This window comes from Metopolophium dirhodum, chromosome 8, assembly GCF_019925205.1.
Source record: "Metopolophium dirhodum isolate CAU chromosome 8, ASM1992520v1, whole genome shotgun sequence".
Lineage (NCBI taxonomy): Eukaryota > Metazoa > Arthropoda > Insecta > Hemiptera > Aphididae > Metopolophium > Metopolophium dirhodum.
The window spans coordinates 4,288,430-4,307,081 of record NC_083567.1 but is presented as its reverse complement, the minus strand read 5'-3'; the positions used below and the strand labels follow the sequence as shown (position 1 = coordinate 4,307,081).

General features: G+C 31.7%; 2 pseudogenes; both read right to left on the bottom strand.

Moving 5' to 3' along the window:
* LOC132950661 (uncharacterized) overlaps positions 1 to 16,739 on the bottom strand; it is a 61,865-nt pseudogene extending 45,126 nt beyond the window's left edge.
* A 202-nt stretch (positions 16,740 to 16,941) lies between these two features.
* On the bottom strand, positions 16,942 to 18,424 carry LOC132950658 (uncharacterized; annotated as a pseudogene).
* Positions 18,425 to 18,652: the final 228 nt, after the last annotated feature.

The window sequence follows — 18,652 nt, the reverse complement described above, 5'->3', positions numbered from 1 at the left end:
TTTTATTGAACAGTCATAAACGTTGTGAAGAGGAGGAAAGTATACCCTCAACCAGTAACAGCCCGACTGTAAAAAAAACGAAAATATCGGAAGTATGATGATAGTTACTTGGAATTTGGTTTTACTTGGACAGAAGTGAATGGTGAAGAAAGACCATTATGTGTATTGTGTATGAAAGTTTTAGCACCAGAATGCATGTTTCCAAGTAAATTGAAGCGCCATTTGGAAACGAATCATAAGTATGCGGTTGGAAAATCTCGCGATTACTTTGATAGAAAGAGGAAAGAACTAAAACAGGAAAAAAGTATATTTTTTAAGAATGCATCAATACCAAACAATGCATTGATAGCCTCTTATAAAGTTGCTTTTAGAATCGCAAAATGTAAGAAACCTTACACAATTGCAGAAGAGCTTATCCTACCAGCTGCTTTAGATATGGTAAACATTATGATTGGCGAATCGGCTGGGAAATTACTTTCAAAAGGGCCGTTGTCTAGTAATACAATAAGTCGCCGAATTCACCATATGGCAGATGATCTCAATGATCAGTTGATAGAAAAACTTAAAGAAAAGGCATTTGGGTTGCAGCTGGATGAGGCTACGGATATTAATAAGGATGCTCATTTGATATGCTACATAAGGTTCATAGATAATGATGACATGGTAGAAGACTTACTCTTTTGTAAAAATATTACAGCTGGTGCCAAGGCTCAGGACTTATTCGAGATTCTTGATAATTTTATGTCTGAAAATAGTGTAGATTGGACTAAGTGTGTTGGTGTCTGTACTGATGGCCCTCGTTCTATGTCTGGCTGCTATGGAGGATTACAGGTGCTTATTAAAAACAAAGCTCCTGATGCACTATGGACTCATTGTATTATTCATAGAGAAGCACTTGCATCAAAATATCTGAGTCCTGAACTGAACCAAGTCTTAGAATGTGTAGTGAATGTGGTCAATTATATAAAAACTCGTCCACTGAAATCGAGATTTTTCAAAAAACTATGTGAAGATATGGGAGCTGAACACACAAGTTTGCTGTACTATAGCAGCGCACGATGGTTGTCGCGCGGTAATATGATATTACGTACGTTTGAACTACGAGAGGAAATTTATGTATTTATTAAAGAAGAAGGACATAAATATGCCAGTGAATTTTCCAATAAAGAATTTTTAATAAAATTGGCATATTTGTGTGACATTTTTGATAAACTGAATTCACTGAATACCTCTTTGCAAGGAAAAAATATGCACCTTTTGAAATCAATGGAAAAAATTTCAGCTTTTATTAAAAAACTCAAATTATGGAGAAGAAAAATGAATGAAGGCACGAGTAAGGATTCTTTTTTAACTTTGCAGCAGTTTTTGACCTCTAACGAAGTTGAAATCACTCAAGATATGAAGTCTATTTTTGTAGATCACCTATCACAACTCGTCATTTGGTTTGAAAAATACTTTCAAAATGAAAATATAGATAAATTTTCTTGGATTCAAGATCCATTCAACTTCACTGCTCCATCTGAGTTTACTTCTACCGAAGAAGAGAGTCTTATCGAGTTGTCTTGCGACAATAGTTTGAAGACTAAATTTAGCAGTATGGATTTAACCAAATTTTGGATTTCTATAAAAGATGAATATCCTCTTTTAAGTGATAAGGCTCAACGTATTTTAATTCCGTTTTCGACATCATATTTGTGTGAAGCTGGGTTTTCGGCGGTTGCTGTAATAAAAAGCAAGTATCGAACCAAAATCAATGTTGAAAAAGAAATGAGAGTAGCTGTGTCTTGTTTAATTCCAAGATTTGAAAAAATGTGCAGTGATATGCAAGCACATCCATCACATTAATTTTATACCTATCTATTTCGACCTCTAAATATAAATGTAAATGTAAATCTTCAAAAATAATTAAAATGTGTAAAAAGTATATAAATAAAATTAAATAAATATTCTTGTATTATAATTAAAAAATTGTCTGGTTTTTATTTGTTTTTTATTCATTTTTTATGATTAGTCATGCTATGTCTTGGGAAGGGCGCCTTGAGAAAAGTTTAGTTCAAAAAGGGCACCGTGAGCGAAAAAAGTTTGGGAACCGCTGAGTTATGAATTATAATGATGCGCTTAATATGATAGCATGCGTTTATTATAACGAACATTTTACAACTGCACGCGCTCGGGCGTGTGCATCTCATTAACGTCTTAATTAGTGCGCTGGACAATCCCCACCGCACCTTACTAAGATAGCTGTTATAACAATATAACATTTACTTATATAATAATTATAATACTATTAATACTGGTTATGATTACAATAACCACCATAGGTATCGGTATACAACACTTCCACCCTTGGTGGTATTGTTACCAGTTCAACAATGTGAATATATGTGAAAACATGAACATTTATCTTATTTTCTCTTTAAACATTATTCAATCTTAAACATTATATTTTAATCTTAGGATAAATTATTACTTATTTATTTTACATAATGTTTTTACATTTTATTCTTTTCTAAAATCTATGGATTGGTACCGTTCGGGATTTTTTTTTATTCTAACTACCCGTGGGCTTACACTTCCTACGTTAAGGCCCGTTTTTGATGCCGAATCGTTGTTATTTGACTTATCCGGTTCGTCTATCAGTTCAGTCACCATGGTGTTATCCGTCTCCCCCTTTGATGCTGTTTCTTTAGTAGGGATTTTTATAGTTTGATCTGAGTGTCTTTTCCACACGTCCCCCTCCTCCGTTTCCACCTCGAAAACGTTTTTTCCTATGTTATCTTTCACCGTGCCCATTGCCCATTTTCTATCATTGTCCCGGTAATCGCGCACGGCCACGGAATCGCCCGTTCCTATGTTATGTTGTCGTTTACCGTGACGTTTAATTTGGGCGGTTTGATTGTCGCTCACTACATCTTTTGTATCGGGGATCAGTGCGTCAAACGGTGTTCTCGTATTATGACCTAACAATAGTTTAGCTGGTGACTGGTGTGTTGTGGAATGGGGCGTATTGCGATATAACAATAAAAATTTCTGCATTAACGATGTGCTGGTAGTTTTATTTTTTTTGAAAAAATTTTTTAAGATTTTGACTCCCGACTCGGCCGCGCCGTTTGTTTCTGGATGAAACGGTGCTCCAACTAAGTGCTTAATACCCCCGTTGGTGCAGAATCTGTTAAATTCGGACCCCGTGAAGCATTTTGCCCCGTCTGACGTGATCGACTTGGGAACTCCGAAACGCGCGAACAATTCTTCTATTTTAGTTATTATGGTACTCGCCGTACACAAATTAGTTTCGAATGCTTCGAGCCATTTCGAAGTCGCGTCGATGACAACAAGGAAGTTCTTATTTTTATAAGGACCTAAAAAATCCACGTGCAAACGTGTCCACGGTTGCTCCGGCCATGTCCACGGGGAGAGTACGGCCCTTGGCGGTGCCGGTCTTATATGGATACAATTTTCGCACCTACGCGCTATGTCCTCGATGTCGCTGTCGAGCTTTGGCCACCAGAAGTACGAGCGTGCTATTGCTTTCATGCTGCTCATACCCGAATGTACAGAATGTAACTCTCGCAATAATGCCGCTCTGAACTTGTCGGGAATTATAATTCTATACCCCCATATAAGACAGTCTTGTTCAGTCGTTATTTCATGTTTGCGCGAGAAATACGGTTTTAGGTGCGCGTCCTTGTGCGCGTCCGTCGGCCAATTATCGGTGTTAATTACGCGCGATAAGGTGCCATCGACGCGCGTTTGTGTTTTTATTTTATGCCAATTAATTATAAACGGACAATTATCGTGTATACAATTCACGCATTGTTGTTCGGGCGGACTGATACCACAATTATCAAGCTTTATTCGCGATAAAAAATCTGCCGGGTTCTGTTCGGATTTAACGAAGACTATCTCGAAATCAAATGCTGATAACACTTATGCCCATCTTTGCAGTCTATTCGCGGCGTACATCGGGATGCCCTTTTTGTCCCCGAATATATGGTACAGTGGCTTGTGATCCGTTAGTAGCTTAAACTTGCGGGCGTACAGGTAGTCATAAAATTTTTGAATGCCGTATATAGTGGCTAAACCCTCTTTCTCTATCTGTGGATACCGGCGCTCGGTATCGGATAAAACCCGCGAAGCGTATGCCACCGGTCTCTCCGCCTTGTTGTCGTATATTTGCGATAACACCGCGCCTATCGTGAACGAAGAGGCGTCTACACTTAATTTAATCGGTATATTTGGGTTATAGTGGTCTAATACGGGTTTAGAAGATAATATTCGTTTTATATCATTGAATGCCTGGCTTGCGTCTCGCGACCACGACCATTTTACGTTCTCTCTCAACAGGCTGTACAACGGTGTGAGTACCTGGGCCGCGTTTTTGATGAACTTCGCGTAATACGTAACTAGCCCTAAAAAACTTTTTAACTCTGACCTATTTTGAGGTGCTGGTGCCCCTTTGATTGCGTTGACGTGCTTGCTTAACGTATGTAGGCCCTCCCCATCGATTTTGTGTCCTAGGTATTCGATTGATTTCTGTAGAAAGTTGCATTTTTCTTTCTTAACTTTCAGACCCGCCGTATTTAACCAATTTAGTAGCTTATTAAGTCTCGTGTTATGCTCCGCTACCGTACTACCAGATACTATAATATCATCTATAAAGACCTCAACTCCTTCTACTTTACTAGTAACACTTTCGATTGCCCTTTGGAACTCTCCCGCTGATGACTTTAACCCAAACGGGACCCGCGTGTATTTAAACAAACCCTTAATTGTGTTAATTGTTGTGAACCGCTGTGAGTCGTCATCAAGAAGTAGTTGCTGGTACGCATCTTTCAGATCTATTTTGGAGAAATACTTCGCGCCCGCAATCTTAGCGTAAAGGTGTTCTATCTTAGGTGGCGGGTATTCCGTGCCGTTTAAAACCGGGTTTATCGTTATCTTATAGTCGCCACACAATCTCACCGACCCGTCACCTTTTAAAATTGGTACTACCGGTGTCGCCCACTCGCTACTATCGATTGGAATCAACGTGTTATTTTCTACTAAACATTCAATCTCGGTTATTACCTTGTCTCTAAGGGCTAAAGGAACCGCACGGTGCTTACAAAATTTCGGACTAGCCCCTGGCTTCAATTTTAACGATATGGTATACGCGTTAAAAGTGTTCGAATAACTGTTTGTACTTACCCAAAATTGAGTCTATGGTTTCAGCATTGAAATTACATGAATATATATTTTCGATACCTAGCGAAACTATATCGTTCCTGCCTATTAAAGGCGGACCGCCGTTCGGAATAACGTACGCCCAGAACGACCTTGACTCATTATTGTTAGTAACCGCTAATTGTACTTTGCCCGCCGGTGTCATTTTATTGCCGACGTAGTCCGTTAATGCGATATCGTTATCTACTAACGTTTTCGTTCCGAAATAGGAATCAAACGTTTTCATCGATATTATGCTGTATAGCGAACCTGTGTCGATTTCAAACGTAATTGGTTTCCCTTCTACTGTTAGTGTTTCTACCTACTGTTAAAGTTATTTTAAACGGGTTTATTTTTACGTTGTCGTTGGAATTTTCTTTAATTGAAAAAAAAGAATCTCCTAACTGCACGCACGAATCCGAGGTGTCTACTTTTTCCGACATAAATTTATTTTGTGTTTTATTTCTTCCCCCCTGGTTGGGTTTTACTTTCGATTTACACATTGGTGCTAAATGCCCCACGGTACCACACGTATTACAAGAATAACTTTTAAACTTACATGCGCTTGAGGTGTGGTTTGTCCGTCCGCAGACTTGGCATTTCCTCTTGTCACTAGCGTTGTACGTATTTACCTCTCCTCTACCTTGGTGGATGGGTTGGTATGACCGCTTGGCTTTGGATTGCGTTGGTTTCGTGAAGTTCACAGTTACAGATGATCCCTTTGCAGCCCATTGCTTACTAGCGTTTGCCGTCGTTTCTCTGTTAGTAGCTACTTCCATGAGTTTCGCGAGTGTTACATTCGACTTTGAAGCGTCTTCTTCCAGCAACCGGTCCTGTATTTTTCCCGGTCCCATTCCGACCATGAAAATATCGCGGATCACTATGTCCAGTTCCGAGCCAAATTTACATCTCGATCCCTTAAACGTGCACCCCATTGGGCTACGCTCTCGTCGTTTGATTTTCGTGCTTGATAGAACAGGTATCGTGCTGCGAAATACGATTTTTTTGGCTCGAAATGATCGGACAACAGACCTGATAATGTTTTGAAAGATAGATCAGTTGGGTCTGCTGGTAGACAAAGACTGTACAGGAGTTTGTGTGAGTCTTCCGATAACGAGGAAAGCAATATGGCTTTCTTTTTTGTTTCATCGGTGATGCTGTTCGCTCCGAAAAAGTTGCGTAATCGTGATAAAAATATTCTTATGTCCGTGTCTAGTTCAAACGTACCAGGGGAGCCGATCACTTGCGAATATAAAATTTTGGTTATAACTGACTGCGGTGCATTTTCACTTTGACCAGCTTGCTGATCACCCACCATTTATATTATATTGTATTCGACTTTACAAATGCGTGTACGAGAAAAAAAAAATATGTGGTTTTATTCGTCGCCAATTTGTTATGAGTTATGTAATAATAATGATGCGCTTAATATGATAGCATGCGTTTATTATAACGAACATTTTACAACTGCCCGCGCTCGGGCGTGCGCATCTCATCAACGTCTTATTAGTGCGCTGGACAATCCCCACCGCACCTTACTAAGATAGCTGTTATAACAATATAACATTTACTTATATAATAATTATAATACTATTCATACTGGTTATGATTACAATAACCACCATGGGTATCGGTATACAACAGAAGTAAATCTCAACTCATATACTTTAAGCATTACAGACGTCCTAAACAAATTAGAAAATATCACTTATAAAACGAGTCCTGGTCCTGACATGATTTCAAACTGTTTCTTTATTAATTGTAAATTCGTTTTAGCTGTTCCTTTATTACGTTTATATAACTTATCCCTCTCTAGTGGTTATTTTCCATCTAATTGGAAGATTAGTTTTGTTAAGCCTATCAATAAAGGAAGATATTTAACTAATATAACTAACTATCGACCTATTTCTATTATTTCAATTATTCCAAAACTATTTGAATCCATTATTTATGATAAAATATATCCTTTACTTACTTCACTACTTAATGATGACCAACATCGTTTTTTGAAAGGCAAGTCAACAACGACTAATCTTTTAATCTTTCAAAAATACGTACTAGATGCTTTTGCTTCCGGTTATCAAGTAGATGTAATTTTTACAGATTTTGCAAAGGCCTTTGACAAAATAAATCACAATATTCTCTCAATTAAGCTGTATTCTATCGGTATTCGTGATCCTTTTTTGTCTTGGTTGGCTTCCTACTTAACCGACAGAATGCAAACTGTCAAATTAAATAATTTTCTACTAACTTTCTACATTCCATCAGGCGTTCCTCAAGGATCTCACTTAGCCCGATTGTTATTTTTATTATTCATAAATGATTTACATCTTCCCAATTCTAATAAATTACTTTTTTCCGATGATATGAAAATCTTTCGTTTAATTAAATCACATTCTGGTTCAGCTCTCCTTCAAAATGATCTAAATACACTAACTGTTTTGTGTAATTTAAACAAATTACCGTTAAATATTGATAAGTGCAAAATAATGTCGTTTACTAGGTCTCGATCTCCAATTATTAATGATTATACCATAAATAATATTGTACTTAAACGCGTTTTTAAAATTTGCGATTTGGTGGTTACATTTGACTCAATAAACATTATTTAAACATAACAAAAAAATCATCAACTATATCAGGTTTCATTAATAGAACTTGTCAAGATTTTTCAAATTCCGATGCCTTAAAAATTCTGTATTTTTCACTAGTGCGTTCTTCTCTGGAATACAACTCGGTCGTATGGTCACCCTCTAGTGTTGTTCATATACAGAGTTTAGAAGCTATTCAAAATCCTTTTCTTCGTTTTATCTCTTACAAATGCAATATACCACGTAAACCACACTCTCAATATACACCGTAGTAGTAGTAATTTGGGGAGTCTGAGTTAATTTTTACGGGGAGATGAAAAAAGTTCAAGGGGGAAAGTCCCCCTTGCAGTACATTTGATCACCGTATACCTAAAAATTCTAATATGTATGGTTGGGGAGTCTGAGTTAATTTTTACGGGGAGATGAAAAAAGTTTAACCAGGAATGTATGCCTTACAGTGTAACCAATATCCCTATAATTTTCTTGGGAAAATTCAAAACAATTTTTAATATCATTTTCTGAAATAAATAAAAATATTTTTTTCTTATAATCATTTTGTTTATTTATTTTTTAATCAGTTAATAGTATTTTACAACAAATATTAAAATGTACAATTTTGATTTATTATTTAAACTAGTTTCCTTACTTCTCTAGTAAAAGGTACATATTCAACAATTCGATCATGAATTAATAAACAATAAGCAGTTACACCTGCAAGCGATTCTGATGCTTCAATTTCCAACTGAACATCTATTGTTGAAGCTGAATCGTTCTGCTTTGATGTGTCAATAACAATAATTGGAGCATTTACTAGAAAAGTAGAAGGATTCAATATAGGGTTCCGATTACTTTTTTCATTGTATGATTCTTGAAATGATGTATACATATCATCATATAATAAGGTGAAATTGTTTTTTGTAAAATCTAAATTCAAATTATCATATGGATAAGCTATCGAGTTCAACAATACTTTAACGTTTGTTAGATTACAATGATCAAATATACTGCAATCTTTTTCAAACAAATTTTTACGTCCTTTTTGTAAACCAATTATGATAAATCGTGGTTTTTCTAATTTTGAAGCAGTTTTCAAATTCCATATAACTTTTTTAGAGGTCCCGAGTTCGGGATATTCAAAAGTTTCAAAAGATCTAAAAGGAATGAACAAACTTTTTTCTTTTTCAACAAGTTTCAATAATTTTAACCTTTCTTCATCGTCAACAGTAATATGTGGTACCCTCCAGACTATTTTGTTTATAACGACTTTGGCTGTAGAAGCAGTTATACCACTTCTAAAGCTTAAAGCATTTAAATCAGAATGACTTCGAGTTAATATTAATTCTAATCTAGTTTTAACTAGTATTTTTTTAAAGTCTTCAAACAAACCTAGTCAATATTTCAATGGAATGCAAGCACTAAATTCACCTTTATCGTTTTCTGATTGTGTTTTTTTTTTTAAAATTCCAGCCAGAATTTTCATAACAATTATAGTTGTCTGGTGTACCAGATAAGTAACCTTTCAACGAGCTAGTAATTCCAAGAACACGTGTGCTATCTACTTTTATCCCATAGATAGATTTCTAATCGTATTTGATCGAAGAGGTAAGAGTAACCGTTGTTAGTTAGTTTCACTTTTTCATGTTCTGTAATAGTTCCTTCCAAAAAAATAAAGCTTTCGTGTAGATATGGATAAACATCTGTCTGCTGGATTGATATACGTATTTCATCATTATTATTAAATGATGTTGTATACGGTGTGTATGAATGATATTCAATTTTAGTAATTTTAGAATCCGTTTCGTAGCGTGAACTTATATCTAAAATATCACTCTCAGGCATTCTGCTTTAATCTATAACCTAGAGCCTGCAAATTTTTTTATTTTTCACCGTCAATTGTTTTATTTTATTTGATGTTAACGGTAGCACTTTAGTATTACGACTACTTGAACTGGTCCAAGGAACTGGCTTTATATTGAATTTTAATCCCATCTCAAGACCCGTAACGTTTAATATGTAGCACGATTGTTAATGTCTCGTCAAAGTTGTCAATCGGAATATTATTATTTTGATCTACCAACTGAACGGTTATCGAATCAATATTTGTTTTATTCAATTTGTAATATATTAAGTTTGACGGTGACTGTATAACTTTAGATCCTGTTATTTCACTCGGGAAAAACTCATAAATCGAATGACTTTGAAGATGGTTGGTAAATGATCCTTGAGCTATATTGCACATTACTTTTATAGAATTAATTGTGTTCAATTTCACGGCTTTTTCTGATCTAAGAGTTTCATACTCTGGTTTATATTCACGTTTTTTAAAACCTAATACAGGTGCCATACTATGTAAAATCTCAAAGTGTAGTATTCCATTACATTTTATATTCGATCTGAAATCGTTAGGATCAACCGAAATATCAAATGTTAAATTGGTATTGAATTTTTCATTATAAACATTTATTTGCTCCATAACTCGATGCTTAATATCTTTAATTTCATAACATCCCTCTTTCAGTTTAATATAACACCACTCACGATCATTATTATTATTATGGTCAACTATTTGTATAGCAAATTTATTATTATCTTTGTTGATATTCGGGAATGAATTAAATGTCTGCAAACATAACAAAGCTATTTCCGAATCCTCGTAAACATTTAGAGATGGAAAATAATTTGTAGATAATATAGTTGAATTTCCAGTCAAACATAATGTAACAGATTCATACATTGTAAAAATTCAAGACATAAATGACCACAGTTAAATGTATTGAAATCTTGATAGTTAGAATAGTTATATACTATTTTAAACTCATGAAAATAATGTTGCAATTCAATTGGTGGAGGTAAATCGCCAAAGCTATTAAAATATACAACATTATCTTTATTTTTATGGAACGCTACCCAATGACTTCCATCACCTGAAGATATGTCTAAGTTTAATATACCACATTCAATTGTATGCGGTTTCTTAGGTTAGTTATTACTGAAAAGACTTCACGGAAATGATTGATTTCCAACATTGTAACATATTTTATAATATCTTGGGATGAAAGTGGTCTGTCAGGTAGCGTGATTATCAGTTTTTTTTTTACCCCTTATTGTTTAAGTATAAGCCATTACCTTTTTTTTCTTTTTGAATTTTGTACTGCATTATACACACTGCTACCACCAGACATCAAACTACCAAGTGCTGACAATCCTGCAAATATAGGTATTAAGGGAATTACACCTCCTATCTGTCTTGGTGATGAAATCATTCTTTTACCACCATTCTTTTTCTTTATAGATCTTTTTTTTTTTTTTGCTGCTAGTATACCATTTTTTTTTTTAGTATGTTTCCATTTACCTTTACAACCCATACCTATTTTTCTTTTAGCTTTCATTGCGTTTGTTACTGCATATGCAACTAATTTCTCTTTTCTAGGAATATTTTTTTCTTTAAATCTTTCCCAAGCACGATTTTCTAGTACTTTATCAGCTTTATGTCTATCGTTTAAATTTGAACTCGATGCATACGCAATATCATGATCTCTACAAGCAGTATCTAATGGGTTTATTCCTTTGTCACCGCGATCTAGTCTCTTTTTTAATTTTGTACCAGGACCACAATACTGATAACCTGAAAAATGTGCTTCGAACGGAAGACTATTTATAATAGAGTTTAGAAATCCTTTACCAGTCTTGTTCAATTTGTACATACGAGTTGAACACACCATCTATAACTGATTATAAATTGAAATTTCTAGAGTATTTATAAGAAAAAATGGATTTGATTGAGCAGAAAGATAAATTAGATATAATAAATGTAGATGTTCAGTTGGTAAAAAAACCATCGAGACATGGCTCGTTATTACCTGATACTATACGTGCTATACTAGTTGGTCCCAGTGGTTCAGGAAAAACAAATATAATGTATAATCTCATTACTCACGAAAACTGGTTAAGATTTGAAAATATTTATTTATACTCTAAAACCTCTAATCAGGAAAAATATGTTTTATTAAAAAAAATAATAGATGATATACAAGGTGCTAATATTTTTATAAATACAAGCGCTGATAAAGTCATAAAACCCAACTTGACTAAGAGAAATTCAATTATAATATTTGATGATGTAATATGCGGTCCACAATCTGTAATCAGAGATTATTTCAGCATCAGCAGGCATTCAGGTGCTAGCTCTGTATTTTATTTAGCGCAAACATATTCTAAAATATCAAAACAGTTAGTAAGAGACAATTCAAACTTCTTAATAATATTGAAACAAGACGATACAAATTTACGTCATATATTCAATGATCATTCGTCTGCAGATATGGATTTCTCAGAATTTCGGAAAATTTCACATTTATGTTGGAATCATAGTGATTATGGTTTTATGGTTATCCATAAAACTCGAGAAATGAATGAAGGAAGATATAGATGTGGATTTCATACGTTTATTAAAATAAATTAGTGTTGTATGTGAACAATATAAGAAAATAATTTTTATAATATATATATATATACACACCATGACACTGATATTATCTACATAATGTTAACAGTAGTCGTACGATACAGATATATTAAGTTTATTATTTACAATGAATACAGAGAAAGTTTTGTTACAAAATTTAATAGCGTCAAAAAAAAATATTAAACGAAAAATAATGGAAATGAAACGTGGTGTTATAGATTCCGACAATTATTTTCGTGAAGCATTTAAACCAATAATTGAACCATTAAATACACATACAGAATAAAATGCTATATGTAACACACAGTCGACTGAACTAAAAAATAAATCAGAAACCTCATACACTAGTGAAGAAGATGATAACGATGAATTAAATTCACCATACCAAAATTTTTTAAATAACCGTCCTAAATCAACACGTTATGACAAATCTTATGGTATGCATTATGATAAAGGTAGTGATTCATATAAAATAGGAAAGCATACTGTAACTTTTAACCACGGTAAATTACTGTTGCTTAATAAATACTATCAATTTACACCAGGACTATGGTCTTTATTATGTGAGAAGGAACCAAAAAATACAACTATAGAAGATATAGAATCTTATTACAATATTTTGAAAACTTCCGGAGTCCATTTAAAAGCAGACGGGAAGCCTAGAACCTCGAGATACCATAAATGGATGACCGTTGTAAAACCACTGTACGATCGGATGAAAATTGAGGAAAAACAGTTTAATGAAGAAATAGCTAAAATTAATGAGACTGCAACTCCTCGAATTAACTTGACATCATTTAACAATACTTTATCTTCTACCCCTTCTAGCTTATCTAGAGCTAAACGTAGAAAAATAACGAAAGAAAATGAACCATTTGATTTTAATCAAACAGCAAACAGTTCTTCGTCTACGGATCATATGACTGCAAAGATGTTTAATTTTACTTCATCACCTGAGTCTAAGATAGGTAATGGTTTATATAAAGATGTATTGCCACAAACACAATTAGTTTATTATGATGATCCGAATGAATTAGTAACTAGATTAAATCTTTTGTCATCATCAAAAAGTGTTGGTAATACTGGTGTTAATAATGAAATTATATCTATTTTAGAGGAACTACGTGAGAGAAATATTATAATATAATGACAATTTTAGAAAGTATAGCTAACGAGTTACATCAACCAGCGAGAAAAATATTTCCTAGACGTAGTGTAATAAGTCGATTTAAAGATGATCTTTGGCAAGCTGATTTAATTGATATGCAGACACATGCTAGAAAGAATAATGGTTTTAAGTTCATTTTAATTGTTATTGATACATATACAAAATATCTTGGGTTTGAAGCACTGAAAAATAAAACAGCAAAGGAATATACAAAAGGAATAATAAAAATACTAAAAAAAAAATCAACCAAAATTATTACAAACAGATAATGCTACAGAGTTTTATAATAGCAAATTTCAAAGTGTTATGAAAAAATATAATATTAGACATTATTCAACATACAGTAGTATTAAGGCAGGGATAGCCGAACGTGTAATAAAAACTATAAAAAATAAAATGTACAAACATTTTACATCAACAGGTTCATGGAATTGGTACAATTCAATTTCAAAATTAGTATATAATTATAATAACACAAAACATTCAACAATAAAATGTACACCACACGAAGCTCGGACCAAGCCGATTACAATAAATAAAAAAAAAATACAAATTAGTACATCAAAAAAATTAAAATTTAAAATTAATGATAAAGTAAGAATATCAAAGTATAAACATAATTTTAGTAAAGGTTATACACCAAATTGGACAACAGAAGTTTTCACTATCTCTAAAGTTTTAAATACAGATCCATCAACGTATCAACTAAAAGACAGTTTAAATAATTTAATATTAGGAAATTTTTATGTACAAGAATTAAAAAAAACATTTTTTCCCGATACCTTTCTCATTGAACGTGTAATAAAAAAACCTAAAAACAAATTATATGTTAAATGGTTAGGTTTTGACAATAGCCATAATTCGTGGGTAAATGTAAACGACACTTTAAAATAGCTAATAAGTGGATTTGTAATTAAACGAAATATATCAATCAATCAATACCTATTGTTCAGATTTTATAAACCATCTCATCATTACAATGTACGGTATTGATCCAATTTTTATGATCGATTAATTTATTTTATTTTTAATAACTGTATACTAAATGCTGTATATACTTCATAATTGTATTAAATCTGATAGACGTTTAACCACTAAGCCTCTAGCAATTTTCCAATCCTTATACAACTTTACGTTACAGTTATCACGTTTTAAAATACAGCAACCTCTATCTAAATCAAAATACAGTTCCCTAAGATTTTCAATATCGATTTCCATCAGATTTGGTATTTTAAGTTTGGATCGAATATTTGGTTTTACATAAAGTATAGGTCTGTGCATTCTGAAAAAAAATATAATGTTATACAGCTTATGTCGTATAGTTAGTTGTTTAAATATGAATTTTGAAATGATAATAAAAATTAATTAATGTTTTGTTGTATTATTTGTATGTTTTTTTTATTTGATCTATATTTAATTTACTTAGTATTAATTTTTACATTTTTTTTTACATATTATTCACTTTTATTCGATTAAAGATAAAATACAATAATATGTACTATTTTTTTAAAAGATAGTGTCCATATGCAATAGTATTAATACCATCATGCATAATAATTCTTTTATCATCATTAGCACTAAGAGCAATTTTCTTTACAGATTTAGAATAAACAAAATGGTTTTTTGACTGTATAAAATTCATAGTTTTACATATTTTTTGATCAGATAAATTATTGGTATAAGCATTTAATATTTACAAATATTCGTTGAATTTCATGTGTTTATCAATTACATACTTTTTTACACCTTTAGCTTTTTTTACTTCTTCGTTATTTATTTTATATGCATAAAGTTTAGAACGTAAAGCAATGAATTCTAATAATATTTCAGACTTCATTTCATCTTTAAATTTCCCTGGTTGATTTTTTCTAAGATCACTATAACAATAGTGATTTTTAGGATAGTTTGAAGTATCAAAGTAAAAAAACAATTTATGTTTTATGTCATCGAAAAAGTTTAAAGTTCTAATTTCATAAACTAGTGAATCAGTATCTGAATATACAATATCAATTTTATTTCCATACACGTTTTTCATTATATTATAATGAAAATGATACATTATCGTTTTTGAAATATCTAATATTGCAAATCCAACATAAATAGGTTTATCAAACTTAATTTTTTCTTTATTCATATGAATTGCCATTAATTTTTTTGAGTAAATTGTTCTATCTTTAAATGTTACTTTACACATTAAACGATGAGCTTTTTTCTCGTTAGAAACTAGTGTCATTAACATCCATTTTCTAACATTTTCCATACATTTTCCAAACACACTGTTAACCAATAACTTCCAAAATTGACGTTCAAACTCATTTCGTGACTTTACCCTCATATTTGTACATAACTCAATATATGGTGCCATCCATTTTGATTGCGAAAAACGAAGAATCCTATGAACTTTTTTTACTTTTAATCCATTGGCAATGGCTTGTTTTAAATTTCTATAATGTACTACATAATTAAATTTTGATTCTAAAGTTGTTAAAAGTTTTTTTACTTTAAAATTTGGTGGACATTTATTTTCTGGTAAAAATGGAAAATCGCTATGATTTTTATGTAATTGTTTAGGGTAAATAACATCTACTTCTAAAATATAACCATATTCAGCATCATCTTCAATTTGTGTTATATCTATAGATAAATCGTCAAACCATTCAAAATTTTTATAAGGTAAAGCGGATAGCATAGACTTTCCATATAGATTTACACAGTCCAGGTAAGCTAACCACGTTACAGGCTTATTCGAATCATAATTAATATTTTCGATATTAGGAATGTTTGCTTTTACATGTCTTTTAACCGAATGACAAATGCCACCACGTAATCCATTCTCCAGAAATAATTGGAAATCGTATTGTTTAAGCCGTTCTAGTCGGACATTAGTATGTTTCAACATGCAATCAAATGCAAATCCTGGGGCGGTCATGTAATGTGAAGCATCTAATTTAAGTGTTTGCAAACAAAGATCTCTAAAATTTTCAAAAACGTCAGCAAGTAAACATACATCAGTGGCTAAATATAAATCACTATATTCTCCTAATGTTTTTAAATTAAATCTTTTCCAAATCTTATGAGCATGGGTATAATCTTCGTCACTAATTTCTTCGTCTCTTAACGAATTATAAAAGGATTTTTTTGGTGGCAAACATGTTTCATTTAATTTACTAGGATGATCAATATATTCATAAGGAAACACACCTTTACGTGTAACTAAATTTAAAGTCGACAGAGAAAATATTTTTAAGGTTTCCCTAAATCTAGTTTTATCATCAGATAAATTATCGGCTAATGAACTAAGAGACTCTGACATAAAACGAAATGTGTCAATAAATTTTATACTAAATTTATCTTGAATTGATTTACTAAACGATAAAAATTTGCTGATGAATTAGGTATTACATGAATATCATTTTCATTACAACCAAGTTCACGAACAATGAAATGACTGTCATAGGCTAAGTTATGAAAGTATATCGGTAGAAACGAAACGTTACACAATTCAAAGTTACAATTTAAACAAACAACTGATCTAAAACGTCCTGTAAAATGATCATGATCTCTTAATTTAATTAATTAATTTTTTTTAAATGATTTGGAACAGCATTCACATATTTTTGCATTTTGAAATTTAAGCTCTTCGTCATTAGTTAATTTATTCATAGGTATATTTACTTGATAAAGATTATAAACCTTTGTACCTATATCTATCATGGTCTTTAAGAAATGTTTTGCAGCATTTTGATTTCTGTAAACATGAAGTTTCGTAGGAATTTTATATTTTTTTATTAAATATTTAGGTATAATATTATAATCTATTTTCACGTAATATGCATAACTCATTGGTTTATGTTTATGTGTTATCAGTGTTTTAATTTTACAATTTTGTTTGGTGAATTTAGGTTTTAAATAACATTCAAAATCAGAATAAATTACTATAGGTATTCGTTGCGTTCTTTTAAAATTTTTAAAATAAATAAAATCATCATCATCGTCTTCAAACATTACAGGTCTTCCTAGTTTGTGCTTTCCACAATTTTTGTTGTGTTTTTTTAATCCATTAACACCCCACAATTTATATTTACAAGGAGTATTACTAAAAACTGTAAAACATCTTTTACATATAATTAATTTAGATTTATGTTTTGTCTTTTGACTACGAATAAGTCTGTCGAAATTATTAATAAAACAATAATGCGATGTTTCACCACGATTAATCAAAAGCAGATCGAAATGATTTTTACTTTCTACATTATTCATATATAATGGGAAAACAACATTTGTATCATCTAAACTAAAAACATTAACTGACACATAATTTAAACGTTCAAATATTTTAATTTGTTTGACTGGTGTCGGATAATCGATACAGTGAAAATTTAAATCACTTTTCTTTTCAAGCATTTTAAAATATTGTTTGTTAAATTTACTTTTATTTGAATGATTATTAAACTTAGATAAAATTGCATATTTAAAACATTTTTTATCATTGTTTTTTACATTTATAACAGCTTTCTTATTACGTATTGAGTCAGGTAAAATTAAATAACTAGATCCATTTAACGGGTTTACAATATTAATTCTTAACTGTAAGACATCAATTGAGTCTAAACTCCAACCACTCCCTCTAGTGACAAAGTCAGATTCTTCCTTAATAAGTTTATTAAACATTTTTTAAAATAAATTTTCGAAATTTGAATTTGTAAACGCTAACATATTTTCGATTTTAAATGAAATATCTCGGCGTTCCTGTGTTAACACATGCACGTAAACACAATCAAGATACAAGTTAAATTTAATACTTGATTGCTGCGTCATTTTTTTTAATTTACAAATTATCATATCAAAACCGTAGTCAAAAAATTTGATAAAGTCTATAAAATTATAATCATTTTTTAAGACATAAGTTTTTGAACATTTTTTAAACCGATCTAACTGAATGAGTCCGCTTCCAATTATGTTCATGCGTGTTTTTTTTGTTACTAAATTTCGCTGCATTTTACTGTAATTAAATAAGAAAAAATTACATATATATATTTAAATTAAATATTAAATAGTATATGATTATCATTACAATAATTAGCATTAACCATTGAAAGATTAAGGTTTTTTATTAATTTTAAATTAATTTTTTCAGCATATTGCATGTTATTACAAGTCATAATCTAATTATAAATTATAATGTGATTTATGATAGTAATATTTATAATATATTCATGTTAAAAT